At 41.5% G+C, this 27,489-nt stretch overlaps 1 protein-coding gene across 4 annotated transcripts in view; it reads left to right on the top strand.

Moving 5' to 3' along the window:
- The first annotated feature begins 245 nt into the window (after positions 1-245).
- Positions 246-27,489, top strand: part of SGMS2 (sphingomyelin synthase 2) — an 86,676-nt gene continuing 59,432 nt past the window's right edge. Inside the window, exon 1 of one of the 4 annotated variants that reach the window (XM_045056029.1) lies at positions 246-348. The gene's annotated coding sequence lies outside the window, so the exon portion shown is untranslated. Of the gene's footprint in view, positions 349-652; positions 785-27,489 lie in introns of those variants that run through there. The other 3 variants (XM_019829136.3, XM_023252878.2, XM_019829135.3) reach the window with 3 other exon arrangements.

The raw sequence follows: 27,489 nt of genomic DNA, 5'->3' as shown, positions 1-27,489 counted from the left end.
CCACTCACACCCACGTCAGGAAGCAGTTCCTGAAGAAGGCGAGGCACGGGGTGGGGGAATCCCTTCCCCGCCCCATCCTTAAAAGTTGCTGGGAGCGGCACCCAAAGAACTTTCCCAGATTGATCTCTGTCACCGCTCAGGGAGGTCTGCTCCGGGCCCTCAGGCTTTCCGCCCGGAGCCAATCGGCCGTGCCTGCCAAGCCCCTCCTTCCCAGCACCTTTAATGGTTGAGAGAGGGGAGGGTCGGCTGGGGTTCTCTTCTTAAGAAGTCGCACCGGTTTTTCGAGCTCCGCTCTGCGCCTGGAGAGCCACAGCAGCGGGAACGGCCGCTGCCACCACCGGGCCGCGGGTGAGTCACTGTTTGGAAATGGAGTGGGCGGGCGAGGGTGTGAGAGAATGAATGATGTCAGGAGCGCGCAGGGCGGCGGGCGGGGAGAGCGGGCCGCCGGGCCGCGGTAAACACGGAGCGCCGCGCCGCGCCGCGCCGCGGGCCGAGCGGGCGGGGAGACCCCGCCCTCGGCGCGCACGGAGCCGTCCTCGGCCGCCGAGCCCGGCCCCGTGCTGCAGCGCCGCCGGGAGCGGCCTCGGGGGCGGCGGCCGCGGGAGGGAACCGGAGAGCGGCTTCCTCGGCGGGGCCGCGGCGCGCACGGCGAGAGACCCCGAGCAAACTTTCTAGCGGCTTCGGTCCGGGGGTGGCTGCGGCAGCGGGCTCCGTCCCCTGGCCGATCCCGCCCGGGAGCCGCCGCCTTCGGCCGGGAGCGTCGGGAGCCCCAGGCTGAGAGCGGGTGAGAAGCGCCCGGAGGGGCCGGGGGAGGAGACCGGGCTGAGAAGCCGCGCGACGGACGCGGCGCGGGGAGGGGGAAGGTGGATGGCGAACGCGGACGTGGCTCTAATTCGGCCCCCGCGCGCCCCGCCCCAGGGCATCCTTCTCCAGGTTTTGCCTGCTAGGGGGTGCGTGTGTGGCCGAGTCTCCCAGCTCTGAGCATTCATTCGTCTCATTCATTTGCAACCATTTCGGGTAACTCGGTCCTGGCGTTGAAAGGACACAGATTAAACCGTGCATTGTCCAGAGCCACTCCGGAGGGCAGGACTGAAGTTCAGGAGGTGGAGGAGGGACTGTCTTGTTCTTTTCTGAGAGCCACTTACTGACGACGTGTGGACAGTAACAGTCCAGCCCTGGGCTGCCCTCCCTGAAGCCTTTCAACGGTTGGCATTCCCGAGTTACTTGGCTTAAGGAAAGGGAGGGTGGGTTTCTCAGCGCAGATGGGTGGGAGTGGACGCGTCTACCTCTCCGAGATACGGATCGTCGTCAGTAACCCGCGGCGACCCCTTGAAACAACTCAAATGTTCTGCAGTCTTTTCTTTCTGTTCATCAGTCTTGGCCATTCTTCTGTTTCATCTTGCTCGCTCTAATATGACCTCAAAACGTTTTGACGTTTATGCTAAATTTTGAAGACATTCAACTGTTTAGTGACCCCAGGTTGGGTGTGGATTTTGAATTTGAACTTTTCAGATCGTTGGTGTCGCTCGTAGTCTCCTCTACTAACGGTGGGTTCCCAGTCACATTAAACACTCTGAAGCAGTAAAATGGGACTATAACTACAGATGAGAATAATGAGGGTTAAAGCAAGAAAGACCTGTCATAATGTATGGCACAACTCAGACCCCAACAAATTGTGACTTTATGTATAAATAATAGTGTGTTTGAGTGCTGGATTGGGTGATAACCAGTGAATTGCCACAGAATTTCCTGCTCAGTAAACTTGGTGGGCTGTGGTCTAGCGTGGGAAACCCTTTGGCAAGTTCCTCAGATCTTCAGGAAGCTAAACCTTTCATTGTGGATACCTGACAGGTTTTGGTTGCCACCCCATTTCAGGGGAATTGCTTGTTCACTGTTTAAACAGGGCCAGAGCAACGGCTGAAACTGACAAACCTAGAATTTGGAGGAAGACTGGACGTGTGGAAAACTCTAACTTTACCCTTAACTCCCCCCCCCCACCCCCAAATAAGCAGTGCAAAATTCTCATGGTCCTTTCCTTAGTTTGCTGCTAGCCTTACTTCAGGGTAGTCTTCTGGTTGAAGTGTTGTTTTGCGAGTTAATATTTAATTTGGTTTCTTTAGTTTTCATTTTTAAGTAAAGCTGGTTGACTTATAAACCTGGAGGGAAACACTGGACACCTTTGGGCTGCTGCCTCCTGGTCTCCGTTTCTCTTCTGGGATTTTATAAAGCCCTAGGAAGTATTTGGAGGGATAGGAAGTATTTGCTTGGGTGATATTGAAAACGTTTGTTCTTAACCATATCTAAAACGGCTTTTAGGGTCAAAGGTCAGAGGGAATTTTTCACACCACATGATGTAGAATGGTCTTGGGCTTTGGAATCCAGGAGACCTGAGGCTATCTGGGTGGTAACCTGACTCTCCCTATTTGAGCAAGTTACTTAAACTGGGATTTTCCAGATACTTTAAACAATATATAGGGGAAAATAAAAATAATCTTACATCTATTAAAATAGACAATAGAATACAAATGAGAACTTTTTCTTATTTTTTTGTTTATTTATTTTGAGAGAGAGAGAGAGATAGCATGAGATGGGGAGGGGCAGGGAGAGAGAGAATCCTAAGCAGGCTCCACACTGTCAGTGCACAGTCCAATGTGGGGCTGGAACTCACGAACCGAACCGTGAGATCATGACCCAAGTGGAAATCAAGAGTCCATGGCTTAACCAACTGAGCCACCCAGGTGCCCCTGGACTTTTTCTTTTTTAAAGAAGTGACACTTTGAAGGGAGTTTTGTTTTGGGGGGAGGGGGGATTGACAATTACTAGACAGTTTCAGACTAGAGTAGCCTACCTACCTTTATCTGGCTATCTTACGGGGGAATGGAAGCCTCTAACCTGAACTGTCAGACATTTATTCACTTCATTCAGTTGATGAACATTTAGTGAACAGATCCAGTCACTGTGCTAGGTACTGGTGATGCTAACACGAAGGAGGTTTTGTAACTGTCCTTGAAGCTTACAGTCCAGTACAGAGCGTCCCTTGGCTTTGAAAATAGAGGGGGAAAGAAGGAGCCAAAAAAGAGGAGACAGTGGGGAATGGGGAGGAAACAGAAAGTGACTAGGCTCCCATAGGCTGCCTCCCACTGGTAATAGCAAGATCCAGTGGCTTTCTAATGAGTCCTGAAATGGGGCTCATAAATTCGTAAGAGGCTGAACAATGCAAGTATGCCTTCCTTTGTCCACTAAAAATATTATAGGCAAGTTTGGCTGTTAAATTAAGTAATTTTAAATGAACCCCAGAGCAAACTGGTTTAAATGAAATCTGAAGGGTAAATTCAACTCAACCAAGGCTTATTTACTGTGAGCAAAGCTCTATGGTAGGTTTTTAAGAAGATGATTTCTGTGTGAGAATATTCCAATTTATTTAATTTTCCCCCATATGATAAGTATATTACTTATGTAAGTTTAAAAGTACAGATAAACAAACCAGCCATCACTCAGAAAATCACTTAATACTATATCTTCAAATTTTTTCACCCTGTGAACATATAACACAAAGAGCTAATGTGTATTGAGAACACTGATTTAAAGAGAGAAAATAACTTTCCTGAAGTTGCACTGCTAGAAAGTCATTCTCTACAAAACTGAGTTTGTTCCCTATACCTTATTTTCTAACTTGCTTTTTTTCATTCAAATATGGACGTCGTTATCACTAAAATACTCTTTTACAGCAGCTTTTATAATTTTCTATTATATGGCTGCATCCCAGCTGAACCAATCGCCTATTTTTGGACAGTTAGTTTGCTTCCAGTTTTTACTATTTTAAGCAACTCTGCATTAAGTATCCTTCTAGCTATGTCTATGAGTATATAATCCATGATCACTTTAGTCATTTTGCATTTTAAAAAGTGAATTATAATGTTCAATTTAGCTGCCTTTTTTTAAATGATATTCAGAATTAGAAAACTTTCTCCTCTCTCTTTAAAATTTAAGAGTTTTAGTTTCTGTGTTCCTTTAGTGTTTCTCATAAGATTTCAGCAATAGGATCAACATTCTCTGTGGAGCTGCACAATAGGTCAGTAGCTCATTACGCAAGGGATTTATCTGATGAAAACAGAACACACAGGCTTTCTTAAAGAGCTATTTGGGATTGTATTTTGTTGTTCGCTGTAAAGCTAAAGTTTTGTGGGGAAATATAGCAGAATGGAGCAGTGCTAATTTTGCCTGGTAGCTCTCTGGAAGAAATTCTGCTTCTACAATTTGCCAACTTCATTCCCAGTAGGATGACCAAGTTAAAACTTTCAGTCATTGCATTTAGCAGATTTATCACTACACTAGCTTTAGACTAAGCACCATCATTTTTAAATAGGTCACCTTTTAAAAAACCTTATGTGTTTGTTGTTTGATCTCTTGAAAAGCATATCATTGGTAACACATTTTTGGGTTGATTTAACGAAAGGGCAATAAATTTCCACTAGCTAATTTTCATTATAGGTATAAAGCATTTCTTCATTTATGCATTCTCATGTTTTATTATTCTATCATACCCTCTTTGCTACCTGGAGTCAGCATTTAAATTTTGCTATGGGTTTACATTTGCATTTCCAATGCCAGTTACTCTGTTATTATGGTTTTAATAAAGGATGTTAGATTATGCATAGTGTTCAATTTAGCCTTTTCTTTTTTTTTAATGTTTTATTTTTTATTTATCTTTGAGACAGAGAGAGACAGAGCATGAACGGGGGAGGGTCAGAGAGAGAGGGAGACACAGAATCTGAAGCAGGCTCCAGGCTCTGAGCTGTCAGCACAGAGCCCGATGCGGGGCTCGAACCCACGGACCGTGAGATCATGACCTGAGCCGAAGTCGGATGCTTAACCGACTGAGCCACCCAGGCGCCCCCAATTTAGCCTTTTCATACAGAAACTCAGATCAGTTCTAATTTCTATCCATGACTTTTCTAGGATGAAAATATAAATAGGGTAATCTGTTATTTGCTGGTTAGTTTTCCCTGCTACCAAACCCTAACTTGATGATTTGCTGACAATTTAAGATTCAGCTTTACAATTTTGTTTCGTAGTTTAATCATGGCGCTTAAAACTTTCAAACCAAATTTGGCACATTCTTAGATTTTTTTTTTAAAAGAAGCATTAAGTGGATTGAGTGTTGTACTGTTAAAAAAGAATAACACAACCTATTAAAGTTGTTAAAGAGGAGGTAACAAATTCAAAGCCAAAGTGTCCGAAAAGAAAGCCAGGTACTAAAAGTCAAATCAGGTGAAAGATTCTGGAAGGACCCCTTCAGGTGAATGTCACTTCTTTGCCTGGTACTGTCTGTGCTGAGGTTCATTTATAGTGATGCATTTCATCTGTGGAAAGAAAGATGCCCAGATGTCAGGGTTAGCCTTGGGCAGAATTGGGAAGGAGCTGAAGTACCCACCTTAGGGCATCCTTGACTCTTAAGTTTATTTGGCTGTACTTGTTTCACCAAGAAAGTGTTCAGTGAGTATCTGAACAAAGGTAAATTGCTCTCCAATTGAAACTGTGGAACTGGAGGCATCATATTTATGGAAAATTGGGGGAGAAGTGTCTACCCCTGGAATTTAATTACCTCCTTAAAATTTTTTTAAAGTTTATTTATTTTGAGATAGAGAATGCACAAGCAGGTGAGGGGCAGAGAGGAGAGACAGGATGCTTTCTGTGCCATCAGTGCAGAGCCTGATGCAGGGCTCGAACGCACGAACTATGAGACCATGACCTGAGCTGAGATCAAGAGTCCGGTGCATAATCGACTGAGCCACCCAGGTGCCCTTGCCTCTTTTTAAGATGATTAGAAATGCAAAATACGTGATACGAATTAAACTCTTGAAAAGCTGTTCCTCAAGTGGGAAGGAGCTGAAGAGAGGGGTAGCCCTGGAGATGGAGAGACAACTGCAGAGACCAAGATGGAAATGTGCTAGAGGCCTGCTCAGGGTTGGCTCCTCCTCTTGGAACTGGGGTCGTGCGTGACCCTGGAGCATCTGGCCTGGCAGGTGTGACAACATGTGTCAGAGGCCTCCTTGGCCTGTTTTGCCAAGGAGAATCATCCTGGGAAGGCACTCTTAACATACACTTCACTGGATGGGTTAAGGATCCTTTTCCTTAACCTGGGAATTACTTTAAGTAGGTAATCTGATCTAATACCTAGAGAAAATGAGAAGGAATGAGTTTTTATTTAGGGGTAGGGATGCCAGTCAAAGAAAGACTATATGGTTTTGGATCATGGACCACTTATGAATTGAGGGGCCGTGGAGGCATACCTTTAGATGGCAGCCCATGTCCAAAGACAAGTGGAGACCTCTTCGGAAGACACTTGCAGCAGTAGTTGAACTTGAAGCCAGGCCTTTGACACAGAGCTTGTCCTCCAAGCTTCCTCACACCCAGAAGCTGGAGCTAATCGGGGAAAATAGTGATGGTTGAGTAATGGCAGATACTCTGAGATAGCATTTTTTCATCTACCCTGGAACCACTCTCTTCATCTCCAGACTGCCCTGCAAAACAGAAACTGTGCTGTCTCCACTGTGGAGGTAGGGAAGCCATTTTTAGAAATGTTAACACACTCAAGACCACAGAGCAAGGGTTTGAAGGGAGGGCCGGCTGATTCTAATGTCCCACACTGCCCGACATCCCTCCAGGCTTTCTGTAATCTTTTCACTGGCTTTGGAAATATGGCAGTTTTTAGGGAGTGGATATTTCGATACGGGACTGTATGTTTACCACCCCATTTGCTGGGATGCTTCTTTGGTCTCAGCTGACCTCAGGTCATGAAGTAACACCAGAGAGATGAACACACACAGGCTTAGGCCCACCTGGACAAGTGCAGCTGTGTGAAATATATGGTCTTGTGGCCTCCTAAAGAAAGACATACTCATCAGGGAGGATAGCGGGGTGTCATGAATCCCAACACCACCCCTCGCCACTAGGTGACCTTGAGCAGCTTTCTCAGATGAACCTCCATTTTCCGGCTATAAAAAGGGAATAAAATATTTACTTCAATAAGGTGACTGTATGATGTATAAAACTTTGTGAGCAAAACTTCAAGGGTAATGCTTGGTTCATAGTAAATACTCAGTGGCTTAGCTTTCATTATTTTATTTATTTATTTTTTTGCATATAACGTGCATCTCTAACTTTTAAAACAAAGGGTTCAATTCTGTTACCTCAAAAATCGAATTATTTCTCATTATTTTTTAAAAACTTCTTTAAATGTTTATTTTTGAGAGAGAGAGAGCGCGCGCATGAGCACAAGCAGGGGAGGGGCAGAGAAAGAGGGAGACACAAAATCGAGCTGTCAGCTTACAGCCTGACACTGGGCTTGAACTCACGAACCGTGAGATCATGACTTGAGGTGAAGTCAGACATTTAACCGACTGAGCACCCAGGTGCTCCATCATTATTTCTTTTGCAATAGAATAGCCATTCGTCCATCATGCCTGTATTGGTAGGGTCTGGGTCCTATCCTTCACCCTTCCCTCCTCCTCCTCATCACGGTTAAAATGAAATAATTGAAGTTGTTTGTGCATTGCCATTGAATTCAAGAACTTTCATAAGAACTATATAACATCATCTGTGAATGCTGAAAAGCTTTCAAAGTAGCAATCACAATATGCCAGCCCTCTCAGCAGATGCTGGTAGCATTAACGGAGCACAATTGCTGTGCCTTACGGAGCACAGCCTTCTGAAGAGTATTGTACCATGAACACCACTGTCCCAGAAAATGCCCAGGGCCATTAAGAATCACAGACCCCACTGTCCTCCCCGATGCTGTGAGTCTTTCTTTAGGAGGCCCTGAGACGGTTTATTTCACACAGCTGCTACTGTTTTCTAAGATTTGCATTTGTCCAGCAAGTTGTTTAATGTCCAGTTATGACCACCCCAGTAGCTACCCAACTTTAATAGCAAAAAAAGGCATTGTTTTTGTTAAAAAATTATATATATATATTATATATAATAATATATATAATAAATATATAATAACATATATAATTATTATATATATAATAATATATATAAATATATATAATAAAATTATATATATATTATATTATATATACATATATATATATATATAATCTGTGTGTGTTTATGATATATCCTCTATAATGGATTAGTGCTGAGAAGCACATTCCCTTGGAATATAGTTTGGCAAGTTATAAGCAGCAAGCAGGAACATTTAAAATTTTATTCACCAAATACTTAAAGCACTCAGTATTTGCCAGGGTTTTTTCTGAGCACTTAGAACTTCTCTACTTCTCCCCAAACACTCTGAGGCCCATATTATTATCCCCATTTTAAGAATCCCCATCTGAGACAGAGAGGTTAAACTTGCCTAAGGTCACAGAGCTGGTATGAGGCAGAATTAGATTTTGAAAGCAGACAGTTTGGCAGTGGAGTTGAACCATTGCACTTAAAGAATCTAGCATGGAGGGGCACCTGGGTGGCTCAGTTGGTTGAACATGTGACTGGCTCAGGTCATGATCTCACAGTTCATGGGTTCGAGGCCCTCGTCGGCCTTTGCACTGACACTGCAGAGCCTGCTTGGGATTCTCTCTCTCTCTCTTAAGTATAAATAAACGTAAAAAATTAAAAAATATATATCATTAGAGTAGCAGGCATAAAATTGCAAATCATGCTGAGCCGTGTGCACTAATCTCAGGAATGGAAGAATGTACTTCTTTTCCAGACTCAATACCAACCCTGACTGAACGCTCGGAAACTTTTAGAGAACTATGTCTGACAATACTGTATTGAAAGTTAAGCATCACCATCTTTCAATACTGATACTGAAATACAGGACCTAGTTTAATCCTCTGGGTGGTAAGTCACAGGAATTGATGGCTCAAACTCACGAACTGTGAGATCATGACCTGAGCTGAAGTTGGACGCTCAACCGAATGAGCCACCCAGGTGCCCCATGATATTTATTTTTTAAGTTTTAAGGCTTTCACCCGTTATAACATAGTTGAAAGTTCTATTGGGGGCCAGTATTTGTACATGTGAGGTTTCATTGACTGTCTTCTAATTGGTATTGGAGATGGTGGTCGACAGAATCATGGCCCCCCTCAAAGGTTTCACATCCTAATCCCCAGGATCTGTGTATCTACTATGTTACATGGCAAGGGGGAATTAAAGTTGCTAATCAGTTGATGTTACCACATGGAGATTAGCCTGGATTATTTGGTTGGACCCAGTGGAAAAGAGAAGCACAGGAGTCAGAATCAGAGAGTCCGAACTAGCAGTTTTGAGTTTAAAAAACTTAAAGGACCGTTGCTGGCCTTGAAGATGGAAGGGGACCACTAGCCAAGGAATGTATGCAGTCTCTCAAAGCTGGAAAAGGTAGGGAAATAGATTCTTCCCTAGTGCCTCCCAAAAGGAATACAGCCCTGCTCACACTTGGATTCTAGCCTAGTGCAACCCATTTTGTGCTTCTGACCTCCAGAACTGTAAGAAAATAAATGTGTGTTGTGTCAGCCGCCAAATTTGTAGTAACTTGTTACAGCAGCAAAGAGAAACTAATAGAGTTACCACAACAGTCTGCATTTGGATCTGTTCCTTAGGCCAGCACTGGGAAAGCTGTGTAATCTCATGATTTATTGTTATGGCACATCAGGTATAGCAAGTGTTTATATTTTGGGGGCTATCATATTTTACATGCAAAACTAACCGCTTTGGGGGCTTTTGATAATTCTGTACATTCTTATACCTAGCAAACATTTAAAGTGACAGTACCAAGGTTTCAGCGAAAAAAAAGTCTGTTGGTTCTGGAGCAAGTAGCGCCACTTTGCTGGGCCTTTTTCATCAGAGTTGCAGGACAGAAATATGGCTCTGCACTCCACGTGGTGGTCATCACCACTCTGCGTTTGTTTGGGGGTAAGATGATAGTCCAAATGTGGGGGGGATTATCACTTGAGTTCTGACTCCAGAGTCCTTTAATTTTTTTCTAAATCTGCTCTTTGCTTATCCGGCAACTTTGTCATGAATTCTCTGAGAGCAAGGGCATATCTGTACAAGGACTTCCCAAACTACAGTAAATTAAATAAAAGATGGTATCATTCATTGGATCGTCTATAGTAAGTATCCAGAGGGTTAGAGGACCCCAGAGTAGGTGATATCTTGGAATCGAAGAATCAATTACTAGAATTAAAAATAACAAGAATTGGGGGGGGGGGGGGGGCGGCGCCTGAGTGGCTCAGTCGGTTAGGCATCCAGCTTCGGCTCAGGTCATAATCTCATGGTTTGTGAGTTCAAGCCCCATGTCGGGATGTGTGCTGACAGCTCAGAGCCTGGAGCCTGCTTTGGATTCTGTGTCTCCCTCTTTCTGTGCCCCTCCCCTGCTTGCATGCACGCACACTCTCTGTCTCTGAAAAATAAACATTAAAAAAAATAACAAGGATTATAATGGATGGGATTAGTTTTGTTTTGTTTTTTAAAGGAATCATCCAATAGCTAATCTTATGTTGTGATTTGGAGACAACTTCCATGAATTAAGGTCTCTTCTGGGGCACCTGGGTAGCTCAGTCCGTTAAGTTTCAGCCTCTTGATTTTGGATCAGGTCATGATCTCACAGTTTGTGAGATTGAGCCCTGTGTTGGGCTCTGTGCTGACAGCGTGGAGCCTGCTTGGGATTCTCTCTCTCCCCCTCTGTCTGTGCCTCCCCTGTTCACTCTCCCTCTCCATCTAAATAAATAAAATAAATAAATACATACATACATACATACATACATACATACATACAATTTTAAAAGTCAGGGTCTCTCCTTTGTACAATGTAGACATAGCAGTGTAAGGAATAAAATCTTGGGATTTTCCTATATTAAAAAATGAAAGGGGCTCCTGGGTGGCTCAGTTAAGCATCCATCTCTTGGTTTCAGCTCAGGTAATGATCTCATGGTTCTTGATTTGGGCCCTGCGATAACAGCATGGAACCTGCTTGGGATTCTCTCTCTCTTCCTCTCTTTCTTCCCCTCCCCCAAGCACTCTCATCTCTCTGTCTTTCAAATAAATACATAAATAAAATTTTAACAAATGAAATAAGGGCTAATGTAAGATTTTTAAAAATAATTTTATTTATTTTTATTTTTTTTTCCAACGTTTTTATTTATTTTTGGGACAGAGAGAGACAGAGCATGAACGGGGGAGGGGCAGAGAGAGAGGGAGACACAGAATCGGAAACAGGCTCCAGGCTCTGAGCCATCAGCCCAGAGCCTGATGCGGGGCTCGAACTCACGGACCGCGAGATCGTGACCTGGCTGAAGTCGGACACTTAACCGACTGCGCCACCCAGGCGCCCCTAAAAATAATTTTAAAGAAATATTGGTAGAAAATTAGCTGGATGGCATAAATATATATATATATATGACTGTTTCTAGGAGAAGAGACTGCCTTGTGTAGAAATATTTAAAAAAATGGAAACTTTTAAAACCACAGAGATAGGACATTTTCATATTTGCATTTCCTTTGAATGTACCCCTTTGAGATTTGGAGTCACTTTGTTAATTTAAGGGGGAAATTATATAGGCGTAAAAAAAGTAAGATTGATTTCATCTTAAATGTGAAGGTTTGGAAGAAACTCAAATGATGTGTAGGAAAGAAGCTTTTGGTCTGTGTTCTAAAATGCTTTGGGAGGAGATTTTTCTGGGCTCTCATCTCCTTAGTCTAGGAACTTCTCGAGCCTCGGCTCTAGGAGTGCCGGTCTCCTATAGGACTCTGGACTCCTTTGCTTGCATTTTCTCCTCATCAGGCAATTCTTGGTTAATAGTTTGCCTTCCCTGCCAATATCTCCATCATGGAATGAAGATGTCTTAGTTATGTAAGAGGCCTAGTAACCTTCACCAGTACCAGAAGGTATCTATCCTATCTCATAGCCATCCCTGATAAGTTAATAGATAAATGTTTCCTGTTGTACCTTTTGTTAGTATGAATCAGAGCTTCTCTCTCCTGGGTGAGCTGATGAAATAGTTTCTGGGCAAAGATCAGACCTGGGACCAAGGTGCTGCCCTGCCCCCCAGGAGGTAACCATCCCCTAAGAACTCAGTGTTTGCCAATAGAAATATATATGAGCCACACATGATAGCTACATGTATAATTTGAATTTTCCAACAGCCACATTACAAAAGTTTTTTTAAAGTGAAATTAATTTTAAGAACATATTAAAAAAAATTTTTTTTTAACGTTTATTTATTTTTGAGACAGAGAGAGACAGAGCATGAACGGGGGGAGGGTCAGAGAGAGGGAGACACAGAATCTGAAACAGGCTCCAGGCTCTGAGCTGTCAGCACAGAGCCCGACGCGGGGCTCGAACTTACGGACTGTGAGATCATGACCTGAGCCGAAGTCAGATGCTCAACTGATTGAGCCACCCAGGTGCCCCTTTAAGAGCATATTTTAACTCAATAGATCAAAATATTCTATTTACTATTGCCAATTATAGTCAATATAAAAATTCTGGGAATATTTATTTGTTTCTAAATTTTTGAAATCTGGTATACATTCTGCACTTAACAGCACATTTCTGCATGCATTGGCCACGTCTCGCATGCTTAGCTATCTGTGGTTAGCAACTACTGTACTGGGAAGTGCAGCTGTGACCAATTTTATCTTTAAGCAAAAATACCCTGCATGAATCTGAGGATAATTCCTTAATAGTTGCCATCTAGTGATTCTGGTGTGTTGTATAAAAACTGAATTAATTATATCATGGTGTCGCCTTAGCACCAGAAAAAAACTGGTTCTGGTGCCTTTTGCTGGAAAGAGTGAACAGGCTGAATGGTACCGGGGAACATCTCTCTGAGGTTATCTGTAACATAAATTTGTGAATTTCAATGCCAGGAGGTGTGCCTAGGCCTATAAATGAAATGTGTAGATTATTAGGATAATGCTTAGAGAAAAGATGACTGTTCCTATGCATTTATGAGCTGATACCATAGGATGTGTGAAGCATCTGGCCTGGTCTCAGCCCCAGTGCCTCCCCACATTTAACTCCTCTCATCTGTCACCTCACTCTCTACCTGTTTATGTACCATTGTCTTCATCCTGTCCTTGCCCTGTGTATATACATAATGCTGCTTACTCATGTATGCCCTTGTTCAGTTCCCTATTGTAACAATTTGAGGAGCAAGTCCACTCTAAAACCTAGATCACAGAAATTATTACTTGATACCAAATACTGGTCTGCCAGAAACAGATTAGAATATAAGAAGACACAGGCACGATGTGAGAGGGAGAGAGGAGAGAGGGAGACATGGGAGGGGAGGGGGGAAGGAAGGGAAGAGTGCATTTCTGTGTGGGAACATAACTAAAAGCAGAGGATTTCATAGCAAAACATTCCCCAGCTATTGGGCAAGCCACTGTTCTCACCAAATTCTCAAGATAGGTTTCTTTGGGTTTCATAAATGTACTGACACTATACAGATGGCTGAGACATAGTTCCAAGCCCTCCTTGATTCCTTCTGAAGTTGATTAGCACATTTAACACAATGTTGTGAGCACTTGCTAGGTGCTAGACTTTATTCTTGATTCTAGAGATTCAGTGAATAGCACTCAGGGCTCCTACCCTAATGGAGATTGTTTGAGTTTATGCGTTGAGAGAGGAAAGGACGCTGAAAAGAAAGATTGCACAATGATAAACAAGTAAAACCAATAAGTAAAGAAGATTAAGTTCAGAGGTAGAGCCGGTCTTTAAGGGGAACTTAAGGGTGATATGGTGGAGAGTGACTGGGGAAGCCTGTTCTAGCACAGTTGGGAAAAGTTTGTTGGAAGCAGTGAGACTTGTACTGGGTTGTGAAGGATGAGAGGGAAGGGCATATGCATCAGCCTGGGGAGGAGAGTGCTTGGTCACACAAGTGGTGGGAAGGAGCCAGCAGTGAGGGAGAAGTGGCTCAGCTGGCAGAACCAGGTTGGATGGGGCTTGCAGACTTTGTGAGGAGTATGGGCCTAACTGCAAATGCAGTCAGAAGGCCTTATGACTTGATCTAAGAAGGAGCAGGCATGATCTGATTTACATTTATAAGACTGTGGCTGCTGGGCAGAGAATGAGGTGGAAAGGAGCAAGAGTAGAAGCAGGATCAGTTGTTAAGCTACTGCACGAGAAGGGATGCAGCCTGTATGGGAGGCCGTATGAGAGAGGGAGAGCCCCAGATGCATTTGAGAGGTATGGAGATTGAATTGACAAGACTTATGGTTAGGTTTGGATGAGGGGCATGAGAGAGTAGGAGAAGTCAAGGAGGACTCCCAGATTTTTGGTGGGTGAGACAGTTGTAGAGAATAGAGTTCTGTTTTGGACATTGGTTAGTTTGAGTTGCCTGTTAGTCATCCTAATGGAGACAGATGTCAGATAGCCAGCCATGACCAAGAGACCTGCATTCAGGGATGCGGTCGGTGTGGGAGCTGTTTCAGCATGGGACTGGTGCTATGTAAAGTTATGGGGAATCTACTGTCATCTAAGGAGATTTTGTAGGCAGAGAAGAGAGACTGAGATCAAACCCCAGGGAATAACCGAGTTGAAAGATCAAGCTGGTTACTATGGAGTAACCAGCAAGGCAGGAGAAGGACCAGAAGAGCAGTGTTCCAGATGCCAGCAGAATCAAATGTCTAGAGGAGGATGGAGTAATTAGTTCTGTTGTAAGTTCTTGAAAAGTTGATTACGAGGAGAACACAGTATTCATTGCGTTTAGCAATGTGGAAGATTCTTTTACGTAGTGACCTTGTTTTTTAGAGAAGTGATTTAAAGCACAAATGAATTGACCCACAGCAGGTCCTGCAGGAAGCTTTCCTCACAGTCTCCCTTCTCCACATCACCCCTGGGGGCTAGGGGTTCCCTCATTGTTCTGGAGTACTTAGGCCTTTCTCTGTCAACTGGACTACCATATTGGAAGGTGATTTTCTGTTGAAATTAGGTTCTTTCGGACTGAGCTCTTTGATAGCAAAACTTATACTGTGTGTGTGTGTGTGTGTGTGTGTGTGTGTGTGTGTGTGTGTGTGTGTTTTAATTTCTTAGCATGATGCAGACACTTAGTACATGTTTTCTGAATTAATGCGTTGAGTATTTTTGAAACTGCGTTTTTCCTTGTGTTATTTACTCCTGTGTTGTATCAGCAGAGGCCAATGAAGAGCCCAGATTTCCTGATTCTTAGTTTGCTGCCCTCTGCCTTCTACAGCCATAGTCTTGCCTGGACTGATGTTCCCCTTTTGCCCAGGATTGCCCCCCCCTCCCCCTCTACTCCTCCCCCAACACCTGTTGGCCAGTGATTGCTTTGGAAGGCTTGCTTAGCTCTAGTCTTTGCTCTGGTCCTCTCTTAGACCTTTCATTTATACTTTATACTTTCTTGAGATCCACATGTGAACACCTGTGGAAATCACTTCTCTTCCAGAAACCACCCTTCTTCCCCACCTTCAAGTTCTTGGGGAGAAGACATCTGCAGTTACTCCATACAATTTACCATTTTTACCCCCTTGCATACTTACGCATCTTAAAGGCCTAGAAGCAACTAACAACTTCAAAAGGCTTCTTTTTGGCAAGTTTCCTTGTGTGTGTGTGTGTGTGTACGCTTATTTCCTCACCAAGGCTGTGTGGAAATTTTATTTCTTCTACACTATTTCTATTATTTTGTTTTCCACTTCATTCTCCGCCTGTTGCAACACCACAATTACACTAGTTGCTGTGGAGATAGTAAGTGCATTGCTAATAATGGAGGATTACTCCTTTAGGTGGAAGAATAGAAGCAAGAGGAGAATATAAATCTTGTTTTCGTGCAAATGTTTCCTAGTAACAAAAATAACTAAGTGGTATTAGAGTCTGTGGTGCAGAAATGTCTATATGGGATCGGCTTATGGTTTTAGAAAGGATTGGCTTTCTTAATTAAAGAAAATATTAATTTAAGCTGCTGGTCCTCTTAGAGGCTAATTCCCTAGTTTAATCCTTTACTATTCATTTTTTAATTTATATTCTTTGGCAGGTTGTTGTCCCAAATAGAGCAAGTTTTTTGTGGACTTCATCTTTTAAGATTTATTTCTTAGAGCCTTTTTTAAAAAACTTTTCTAAAGGGGACACATTTTAATATTGTTCATCTTATATTTATTTCGTGAAATCTTGCAGTTTTCCATGGACTTTATTATTATTAAGGTGACCATGTCCTCGTATGCCCAGGACAGCCGCAGTGTATAACTGCTGTGCTGGTGTCATTACTGGTAAGGTTATCTGGCACTCTCAGAACTGGCCTGGTTAGGATGTTAAATTATATGGCCACCCTAAGTAAAGACCGCATTTAATAGAAAATGGAAGGAATGAAATATTTTATGCTTTTTTTTGTTTTAATCCATGTAATGTACATATTTTTAGGTAGATATATGTGGATTATATACTCCCATGTATGTATGTGTAATATATATATATATGTAACACATACATATGTGTATATGTATTTTTTCTTTTACTGCCTCCAACTAAACTTATAGTTTAAAACTTGCCAAATGTCTTGATGCTGTAGAGAGACACATATACTTATATATACACACACATATATACATACATCTATGTACACACAGATACACATATGTATATGTATATATATATATGTATATATACACACGTGATTCTCTTGTTACATTTAGGATTCTCTCTCTATTCCCCTCCCCTGCTTGAGCTCTCTCTCAAAATAAATAAACAAACATTACAACAATTTTACATTTAGGATTTTACATGATTCCCTCATGTTACATTTTTACCAAGATTCACTTTACTGTAATAATGGCTGACCTGGCTCCTCCTAAATGGACAGGAGCTATTTTGAGGGAGCAGTGTTCTCCAAATGTTAGCTATTCTGATTTGAAATGACTTCTCATATCTCATTGGGTTTCTCTCTACCTAATACAAACACTCACTTCTTGTTCACATCAGAATTTTCTCCCTGCATGTAGTGGAATTGGATATATATCCTAGACTATTCCATTGTATCATCTATTAGCAGCTCAGTTATTGATACACCCAAAGGTAGAACAACAGCCACTAGACTAAGAAAAGGAAGGGCTTTTAAAATCTTGGACACGTTGTTGGGGCGCCTGGGTGGCGCAGTCGATTGAGCGTCCGACTTCAGCCAGGTCACGATCTCGCGGTCCAGAAGTTCAAGCCCCGTGTTAGGCTCTGGGCTGATGGCTCAGAGCCTGGAGCCTGTTTCCGATTCTGTGTCTCCCTCTCTCTCTGTCCCTCCCCCGTTCATGCTCTGTCTCTCTCTGTCCCAAAAATAAATAAACGTTGAAAAAAAAATTAAAAAAAAAAAATCTTGGACACGTTGAAGAGTAAAAAGTACCATTTTGATATTCAAAATTGAATTTAAAAAATATGCACATTCATTCCCTAACTCATCCCTCTTGATATCAAGTTTATTAATGTAAAAACTCTGAAAGTCATACTAAGATTTAAAAAAAAAAAAGATTTTCTAACATTTATTCATTTTTGAAAGACAAAGAGAGACAGAGTGTGAATGGAGGAGGGGCAGAGACAGAGGGAGACACAGAATCTGAAGCAGGTTCCAGGCTCTGAGCTGTCAGCACAGAGCCCGACATGGGTCTTGAACCCACGAGCCATGAAATCATGACCTGAGCTGAAGATGGACACTTAACTGAACCACCCAGGGGCCCCCATACTAAAATTTTTTAAATGTTTGTTTATTTATTTTGAGAGAGAGCTCAAGCAGGGGAGGGGAAGAGAGAGAGAATCCTAAGCAGACTCCGAGCTATCAGCGCAGAACCCAGTGTGGGGCTCAATCTCATGAACCGTGAGATCATGACCTGAGTGGAAATCAAGAGTGGAAATCAAGAGTCAAACGCTTAACTGATTGAGCCACCCAGGTGCCCCCATACTAAAATTTTTATAATTGATCAAAGATCCTTGGGAAAATTTCTGGCAGGTTACGCTCTGGGGCCAAGGAGACCTGGAAGTTGTTTTTGTTTTTTTTTTAATGTTTTATTTTATATTTGAGAGAGAGAGAGAGAGAGAGCATGAGCAGCGGAGGGGCAGGGACAGAGACAGAATGTGAAGCAGGCTCCAGGCTCTGAGCTGTCAGCACAGAGCCCAACCTGGGGCTTAAACTCATGGGCCGTGAGGTCATGCATGACCTGAGCTGAAGTCGGATGCCCAACCGACTGAGCCACCCAGGCACCCCTTGAAGTGGTTTTAAAAGAAAGTAAGAGTTAGTGAATTGCCAGTATTGACGACTATCTCTTGGGGTTAATCTCTAGAGAAGAGCGCTGGTGCACCCTTCAGTATGTCAGGGGAATACAAGTCGGTTGAAGGGGAAGAGCTTGGCAAGAACCAGGGAGCACCCTTTTGTGCCTGGCTGGGTGTGTGCTGTTGTGAACAGACAGACGTGGTTGCTGCCCGCATGGAGCCTACCACCTACTGTGGGAGCCATCCAATTAAAACAAGGAAACAAGGGGCGCCTGGGTGGCTCAGTCGGTTAAGCGTCTGACTTCGGCTCAGGTCGTGATCTTGTGGCTGAGTTCGAGCCCCGCATCCGGGCTCTGTGCTGACAGCTCGGAGCCTGGAGCCTGTTTCAGACTCTGTGTCTCCCTCTCTCTCTCTCTCTGACCCTCCCCCACTCATGCTCTGTCTCTCTCTGTCTCAAAAATAAATAAACGTTAAAATTAAAAAAAAAAAAAAAAACAAGGAAACAAGCATATAATCACAAATTGTGAAAGTGGGTCAGTAGTGCTCAGAGAGAAAAAGAGGGGAGACCTTCTTTAGACAGTGGTCAAGAAAGGACCCCTTGAGGAAAGAACATTAAAAGTGAGAAGTGAAGGATGAGAAGATGCTGGCCAGTGTGAGCAAAAACCCATGATGTCAGCTGTATATGAATGTGGAACTCAGGTTAAGTAATTTGTTCATGATCATTTAGCCAATTCGCATATAAGGTGCCCTCTGGGTTCCTCTATCTGTGTTTCTCAGCCTTTTTTTTTTTTCATTATTGCCTTTTTTAGACAGTTTTTTCCTAACTACTCCCTTCCCCCTGTGAAATTTTAATGCCTTTTGGAGGATTACAAACCATTTCTTCCACCCTTAGAGCACCAGTTTTCACCATTGAGAATGCATACTTTATTACTTATTGTCTGTGGGGGTCATTTTAGCGTTTCTTGAGGCAGACACCATCTCTAATAGGACAATAGTAATGATGCCACCTACCTAGACACTTTTTTTTAAATCTTCCACAAGGTTGGGAAGGGAGAAATAAAAGCATTTGAAATACAGTATGAAAAATCCTTAAATGGTCTAGGAAGGCTGGGATTAATCAGTCCCTCTAATCTAATTTGGTGCCATTTTCAGGGCATTCCTGGTGAGGACCAGATTCGAGAAGATGGTGATTGTCGGGAGTTCAGGTTTTGTTTTGCAGCCTGAAGATTTGGATGTGCACAAAGTTGCAATCCTACTTAGGAAGATTAATTTGGCAGTTTCTTCCAGTACTTTCATAAAACATGATGAAGATCATGAAACGGGTGCTGCGTAGAGGGATAAAAAGGAAAATCTGATTCGTGATTGCTTCTGTGTTTCAGAGACAGCACATTTGTCTAAAAGAAACTCTATAGGAATTTAGGAGAAAAGCGAAGTAAAGGTAGAGAGTACTAGTAACCTTTTTTAGAGAAGAAAATTAAGGGGGTGATATAACTCTTCTTTATCACTAAGATTCTTTGGTCATTCAGGTTGAGATTATACATGTCTAAAGGATGTGAGTTTATCAAGGATAATTCATGTAATATAAGGTTGAGAGAAATGCAAGGAATATATCTGAAATTAGGTGATAGAACCTCTGGTCTGGCTCTTTCTCTGTATCTGTATCTGTGTTCACGTACGTGAGAGAGAAATTTAGATTAAGCTAGTTATCTGGCCAACAGTCATGGAAACCGGAGAAAGGTGTACCTGTCTTAATGACCGGTCTTGTAATTTCCTATTGTACCTCTGTGAATTTTGGACATAGGCTTAGTGTGTGTCACAGACTTATAAATTTTGCAGTGGTTACTTCCTCTTACTGTATGTATCTTCATCCAACATCGACCATCAGTGACATACAGATTTTAATGATTTTTCTCAAGATTCTCTGTTCAGTGGTGTAGTCTACTTCTCCCCCCTTCTAATCCTTCTTTTTGGTTGTTTTGTTTACCTTCTCGACAAGTCCATTGCCTCTAGTAGGTGAACAAGAAGGAGGAAAAGTATGAAACTAGAGCCAGAAGGATGTCATTTATAAAAGTTCCTTCCAAATGGTTAAGTGGGAAACACAAAAAGTAAAGGTAATGTATGGTATCAGTCCCTAAACTTCATTTCTGTTCTTTTTGCCCCATTTATACAAGCCATGGAGCCCTGCCCTACTCAGCCATCATTAAGAAAATGAAGCTGAATTTGTTTGTTTGTTTGTTTGTTTGTTTGTTTTAAATGATGTCCTTGCACTGTGCTTCTAAAATGCTGTTTGTGAAACAATCAGGGTTGGATACATACTCCCTTTTTTATATAAGTAGTTAATTACCTACTTTTGAATTCTAAGAATCCTTTGATTCCTTCCAACATGAAACTTAAAAAAAAAAAGAAATATTGACAGAATTCTTTTTTGAATCATTTGTCCTCAAAAACATTTTTGTTCCTCTAAATGAGATTTGATTATATTTTACAAAGATTTTGGATTGACTCTTTAAACCTAGCCAGAATTTAACAAATACAGCTGTCTGATGAGCCAGCTTTATTATTAAGTATTTGTTTATAAACCACAAGTGTTACTAATAGTTTCTAAATATTGTGTCTGGAAACGGAAGTAGTGGAAGTAATGTGGTGTCAGCTGTGAATTGCCCTGGATGCGGTTGTCAATGAGAAGTGTAATAAGCTGAGGGTGTGCCAGCAACAGGACATTGGAAATGGAACTCTGAGGCCCAGACTCCTTAGCGTCAGCCTCCATCCCAAGGGTGCTTTCATAGGAAGAGGTTCCCAGATCCCACACCCTTTGGATTAGGACTAAAGAGTAAAATCATCGTGCAGTAAAGTGCTTCTTTACAAAAGGCATTCATGTGCACTTGTGAACCGAAGATGTAATTCGTAGAAGTCTTAAGAAGGCTGATTAAAATTGAGATTTTTAAAAATGTTTTTCTTATTTTAATTTTTGATAGAGTCAGAGTGCAAGGAGGAGAGGGGCAGAGAGAGAGGGAGACACAAACACAGAATCTGAAGCAGGGTCCAGGCTCTGAGCTGTCAGCACAGAGTCCGACGTGGGGCTTGAATTTATGAACCGTGAGATCATGACCTGAGCTGAAGTTGGACGCTCAACTGACTGAGTCACCCAGGCACCCCAAAATTGAGATATTTTCATTTAAAATCACAGTGTACAACTTACATGGGATTTTGCAAATGGAAGAAAAATATCTTTTGGACCTGGCCATTATTTCTGTTGCAAATTTCAGCTGCGTTTTAACTGATCGCAAGGTTCTTGGTAGCAAGGTTCCTTGAGGCAAACAGCTTGAGAAAACTCTTCACTTAGAGGGCTCCGTTAAAGTGAGTGTTCGGCTATAAGCATGTTCTTAAGGGATGTCTTAGGTGTCATTTTTGAAGCACAACAAGTCTTAGGTGTGGTTTCATCTGGGTACAGTTTTGCAAATGGCACGTTATGGATTTGTTCTGAGCCCCTCCCTATATGGGTTTAGGCTGCACACTGAATGGGGCCTTTAATTTCCACAGGGATGAGATGTGCCCTACCATTTGGTATACAAAGCATAGCCTTCGTGTTTGTTGGAATGAATACGTATGTAGAATATGAAAACCTGTGGGGGCTGTGATGGAGTTATACATCTAAACATGTTATACCACAAAATGGAATGCTGCCCTGACCACAGATGTTTCGTCAACATTAAGTAGTGTTTAGAATGCCTTCTACATTTAGAAGGCTTAAGTGCTTTTGAATTATAAGGCAAATTCAGATCAGTGGTTGTATTTGAGCAAATGGTCATTGTTCTTGAAGGACATAATTGGGGCTGTTCTGCCATTAATGTTCGAATGTTGCTTTACAGCTTAAATCACAGTATTTGGAGTATTTTTTTTTTTTTAAATTACCGCTGTCTTAAATATGAATGAGTTTAGGTAAATCTGAGAAGAACTTTTAAAAAATGAATAGCCTTTCTTTTCTGGTTTACAAAAAGACTGAACAGAAAGTACAGAATTTCCATGTACCGTGTCCCCACTTCCCCAGTTTTCCCTAACATTAACATCTTGCCTCAGTGTCATACATTTGTTATAATTGTTGAGCCAGTAGTGATACATTATTATGAACTGAAGTCCATAGTTTACATTAGGGTTCACTCTTTGCATAGAATAAACCCATCCTATGGGTTTTGAAAAATGTGTAATGACATGTATCCACCATTACAGTATCATATAAAGTAGTTATACTGCCCTAAAAATTCCTAGTGCTTCTCCTTTTCATTCCCCCGCCCTAACTCCTGGCACTCACTGATCTTTCTACTGCCCCTAGAGTTTTGCTTTTTCCAGAATCTCACATAGTTGGAATTATACAGTAGATAGCCTTTTCAGATTGACTTCTTCGCAATTTACATTGAGTGTTCCTCCATGTCTTTTCATGGCTTGAAATAACTCATTTCTTTTCATCACTGAGTAACATTCCATTCTATGGTATATCACAGTTTTTCATTCATCTATTGAAAGACATCTTTGTTGCTTTCAAATTTTGGCAATTACTTGCCATAAATATTTGATGTGTGCAGGTTTTTGTGTGGACATAAGTTTTTAAACTCCTTGGGTAAATACCAAGTGGTGTGATTGCTGGATCATATGATTGAAGTATGTATAGTTTTGTGTAAAACCACCAGACTGTCTTACAGAGTGGCTGTACCATCTTGCATTTCTGCCACCAGTGAATGAGAGTTTCTGTTACTCTGTTATCTTCACCGGCATTTAATTTTGTCGGTGTTACAGATTTCGGCCATTCTAATAGGTGCATAGTGGTATCTCACTGTTTTAATTTGCATTTCTCTGTGATATACGATATGAAGCATCTTTTTAGATGTTTATTTGCCATCTGTATATCTTCCTTGGTGAGATCTGTTCAGGTCTTTTACACATTTATGAATTGGGTTGTTTTCTTATTGTTGAGTTTTAAGATTCTTTGTGTATTTTATTTATTAAAAAAAATGTTTAAGTTATTTATTTATTTTAAGAGGGAAAGAGTGTAGGGGAGGGGCAGAAGAGAAACGGGGGGGGGGGGAGGAGAGAGATTGAGAGCGAGAGCAAGAGCGAGAGCGAGAGAGAGAGAATCCCAAGCAGACTCCATACTGCTAGTACAGAGCCCGATGTGAGGCTTGATCTCCTGAACTGTGAGATCACGACCTAAGCCAAACTCAAGAGTTGGATGCTCAACCGACTGAGCCACCCAGGCGCCCCTCTTTGTGTATTTTAGATAACATTTTATTATTACAAGGGACTATTATTAGTCCCTTTTGTGAATATTTTCTCCCATTGAGAGGCTTGCCTTCTCTTGACGTTGCCTTTCACAGAGCACAAGTTTTTAATTTTAGTGAAGTCAGTTTATCAATTATTTCTTTCATGAATTGTGCTTTTGTGGTTGTATCTAAAAATCTCTATACCCAAAGTCAATCATTTTTATCCTGTGTTATCTATTTAGGATTATTATTTTATAGTTTTGTATCTTACATTTAAGCCTATGATTCATCTTTAGTTAATTTTTATGAATGGCTATGATCTATATATAGACTTTTGTTTTGTTTGCACGTGGATGACCAGCAGTTATTCTAGTACCATTTGTTGAAAAGACTGTCTTTGCTCCAAGGTATTATCTTTGCTCCTCTGTCAAGGATCAGTTGACTTTATTTAGATGGGTCTATTTTTGGACTCTCTATTCTGTTCGATTGACTTGTTTTTCTGTTCTTTTACTAAAACTACAGTGTTTGGATTACTATAGCTTTATAGTAAGTCTCGAAGTCAGATAGTGTCAGTCTTCTGACTTTAGTCTTCTTCAACATTGAGCTGGCTATTCTGGGTGTTATGCCTTTCTGTATCAACTTTGTTGATATCCACAAAATAGCTTGTTGGGATTTTAACTGGGGTTGCATTGAATCTGTAGTTCAGGTTGGGAAGAACTAATATCTTGACAATAATTGAGTCTTGTTATGCTTGAACATGGAATATCTCCACTTACTTCTTTGATATCTTCAGAGTTTTGTAGTTGTTCTCATGTAGCTCTTGTACATATTTTCTTAAATTGATTCCTAAGTATTTCTTTTTTGGAGAGTGCTAATGTAAATAGTACTGTGTTATAAAATTAAAATTCTACTTGGTCATTGTGGATGTACGGGAAAGTGATTGACATTCGTATGTTAACCTTGTAAACTACAACCTTGCTATAATCTTTTATTAGTTCAGGGGTTTTGTAAGTTCTTTTGGATCTTCTGCATAGAAGATCATGTGGCCTGTGAACAAAGATAGTTTAATTTTTTTCCTTCCCAGTCTACTTTTTATGTCATTTTCCTCCTGCATTAGCTAGGATTTTAGTATGTTGGTAAAGAGCTCCTCAGTGTTGAGTATGATGTTAGGTTTTTGGTAGATATTCTTTATCAAGCTGATGAAGTTTCCCTCTGCTCTTAGCTAACTGAGCGTTTTTATCATGAATGGGGTGCTGGATTTTGTCACATGCTTTTTCTACGTCTATTGACATGATGTGATTTTTCTTTGTTAGCCTCTTGATGTGATAGATTGCATTATTGATTTTTGAATATTTAATTAGCTTTGCATGCCTGGTATAAATCCGTAGTCATGATATAAATTGTTTTCATACATTGTTGTATTAAATTTGCTAATATTTTGTTGAGCATTTTTTCATCTGTGTTCATGAGAGACATTGGTGGTATGTAGTTTTCTTTTTTAATGTTTTTGTCTGGTTTTGGTATTATGGTAATGTTGGCCTCATACAGTGAGTTAGGAAGTACTCCCTCCGCTTCTGTCTTCCAAAAGACATTGCAGAGAATTGGTAGAATTTCTTCCTTAAATATTTGGAAGAGTTTACCCATGATGCTGTCTGGGCCAGGTGTTTTGTATTTTGGAATGTTATTAATTGATTCAGTTCCCTTAATAGGCTTCTTATTCAGGTGGTCCGTTTCTTGTGTGAATTTTCTCAGATTGTATCTCACAAGGAATTGGTCCAGTTCACCTAGGTTATCAAATTTGAGGGTGTAGAATTGTTCATAGTATTGCTTTATCATCCCTTTAAAATCTGTAGTGATGTCCTTTCTTTTATTTCAGATATTAGTAATTTATGTTGCCCCTTTTGTTCTTAGCCTACCTAGAGGCCTTATTACATTTAGTGATCTTTTCAAAGAACTAGCTTTTGGTTCCATTGATTTTTCTTATTAATTTCTTTTCAAGTGCACTGATTTATGCTCTAATTTTTATTATTTCTTTTCTTTTACTTAGGATTGAATTTGCTCCCTTTTTTGCTAGTTCTTAAGGTATAAGCCTAGCTTATTGATTTTATATCTTCTAATCTATGCATTCACTTCTATAGATTTCCCTCTAAGTACTGGTTTTAATTCATCCCACAAATTTTGATAAGTTGTGATTTTATTTTGATTTAGTTCAAAATATTTTAAAATTTCTCTTGATTTCTTCACTGACCCATGTGTTAATTAGAAGCATGTTGTTTAATCTCCCAACTATTTGGGGATTTTCCAGCTCTCTGTTATTGATTTCTAGTTGAATTCCATTGTGGTCTGAGAAAAGAGACACTGTTTATGTCTTTTAAATTTATGAAGGTGTATTTTATAGCCTAGAATGTGGTCTATTTTGGTGAATGTTCATGTGAGCTTGAGAAGAATGTGTATTCTGTTATTGGATGACGTCCTCTATATATGTCAATCGATCCTGTTGATTAGTTTTTATTGTTGGGTTCAACTATGTCCTTACTGATTTTCTGCCCGTTGGACCTATTCAAGTGACGTTTTAAAGATCACAATTAGAGAGGCGCCTTGGTGGCGCAGTCGGTTAAGCGTCCGACTTCAGCCAGGTCACGATCTTGCGCTCCGTGAGTTCGAGCCCCGCGTCAGGCTCTGGGCTGATGGCTCGGAGCCTGGAGCCTGTTTCTGATTCTGTGTCTCCCTCTCTCTCTGCCCCTCCCCCGTTCATGCTCTGTCTCTCTCTGTCCCAAAAATAAACGTTGAAAAAAAAAAAAAAATAAAGATCACAATTAGCAATATCAGAATCCAGATGAAAGCCAGGTCTCTCCATTGTAATGAAATATTCTTTGTCTATTCTGCTTCCCCCAGGAAACCCCTTTGCTTCTTGTTTTCGTCCATCGTATTTCTTACTGCTGACAGTTAGGAGTAGCTCACCACTGATACGCTATTACGGTTTAGCCAAAGTACCATGAAAAGTGACTGTGTATACCCTGACTGGAGAGAGGACACAGGTGTGCATTTCTTTCATGCATTTTGTTTGTTTAGAAATGTGATGGAAAGGGGCGCCTGGGTGGCGCAGTCGGTTAAGCGTCTGACTTCAGCCAGGTCACGATCTCGCGGTCCGTGAGTTCGAGCCCCGCGTCAGGCTCTGGGCTGATGGCTCAGAGCCTGGAGCCTGTTTCCGATTCTGTGTCTCCCTCTCTCTCTGCCCCTCCCCTGTTCATGCTCTGTCTCTCTCTGTCCCAAAAATAAATAAACGTTGAAAAAAAAAAAAAAAAAAGAAATGTGATGGAAAAACTAGGATTATGTACTATCTGTAAACCTTTCTTCAAGGATGAAGTAAGAATTATTCTTTGCTTTTCCCTACTCTAGGGAGACAGAGGCAGGGTGAATCCGGAGTTCTTTTTCCATGTGCTAAACCTCATCCTTCTCTTGAAGGTGGCATATTCTAAGATCAAAGTAACATCCAAGGTGTCCAAGCCCGTAGATAGTACTCTGAAAGCAAGAGAGAGAAGCATGGTCGTGAATAATGACATTCCTAATGTTTACTCCTTCAGCTCTTGCTTTTTGTACCTGAGGTGTAACCTCTGAGCATGCATGATTTAGAAGCTGAAGGTAAAAGCACGGGGCAGATTTATTTATTTGGTCAGCATCACCATCCCATTTTGTGGCAGCCCATTAGAGTCTGGGTGGTGCCTCAGATTCTACCCTCAGCACTTCTAGTTTACATCTAGATGCTCAGCTCTAGCCCTTACCCCCAAAATGTGTTCATCATGCCAGGCCTCTGGGTGCTTTGCTTCATCTTCCTTTGTCTTGCTCAAGATTCAGTTACATAAAGTTCTATTAGTGTGCCTCCCTCATTTCACTTCCTTCTTTCTTCTTCCTCTTTTCCATTTATTCCTGATACTTTCTTTTTGTTTTAAGTTTTTTTGTTGTTTGTTTGTTGTTTTGAGAGACAGAGACAGCATGAGTAGGGGGAGGGGCAGAGAGAGAGAACCCCAAGCAGGCTCC

This window comes from Felis catus, chromosome B1 (assembly GCF_018350175.1).
Source record: "Felis catus isolate Fca126 chromosome B1, F.catus_Fca126_mat1.0, whole genome shotgun sequence".
Taxonomy (NCBI): Eukaryota; Metazoa; Chordata; class Mammalia; order Carnivora; family Felidae; genus Felis; species Felis catus.
This window is presented reverse-complemented; position numbering and strand designations above follow the sequence as displayed.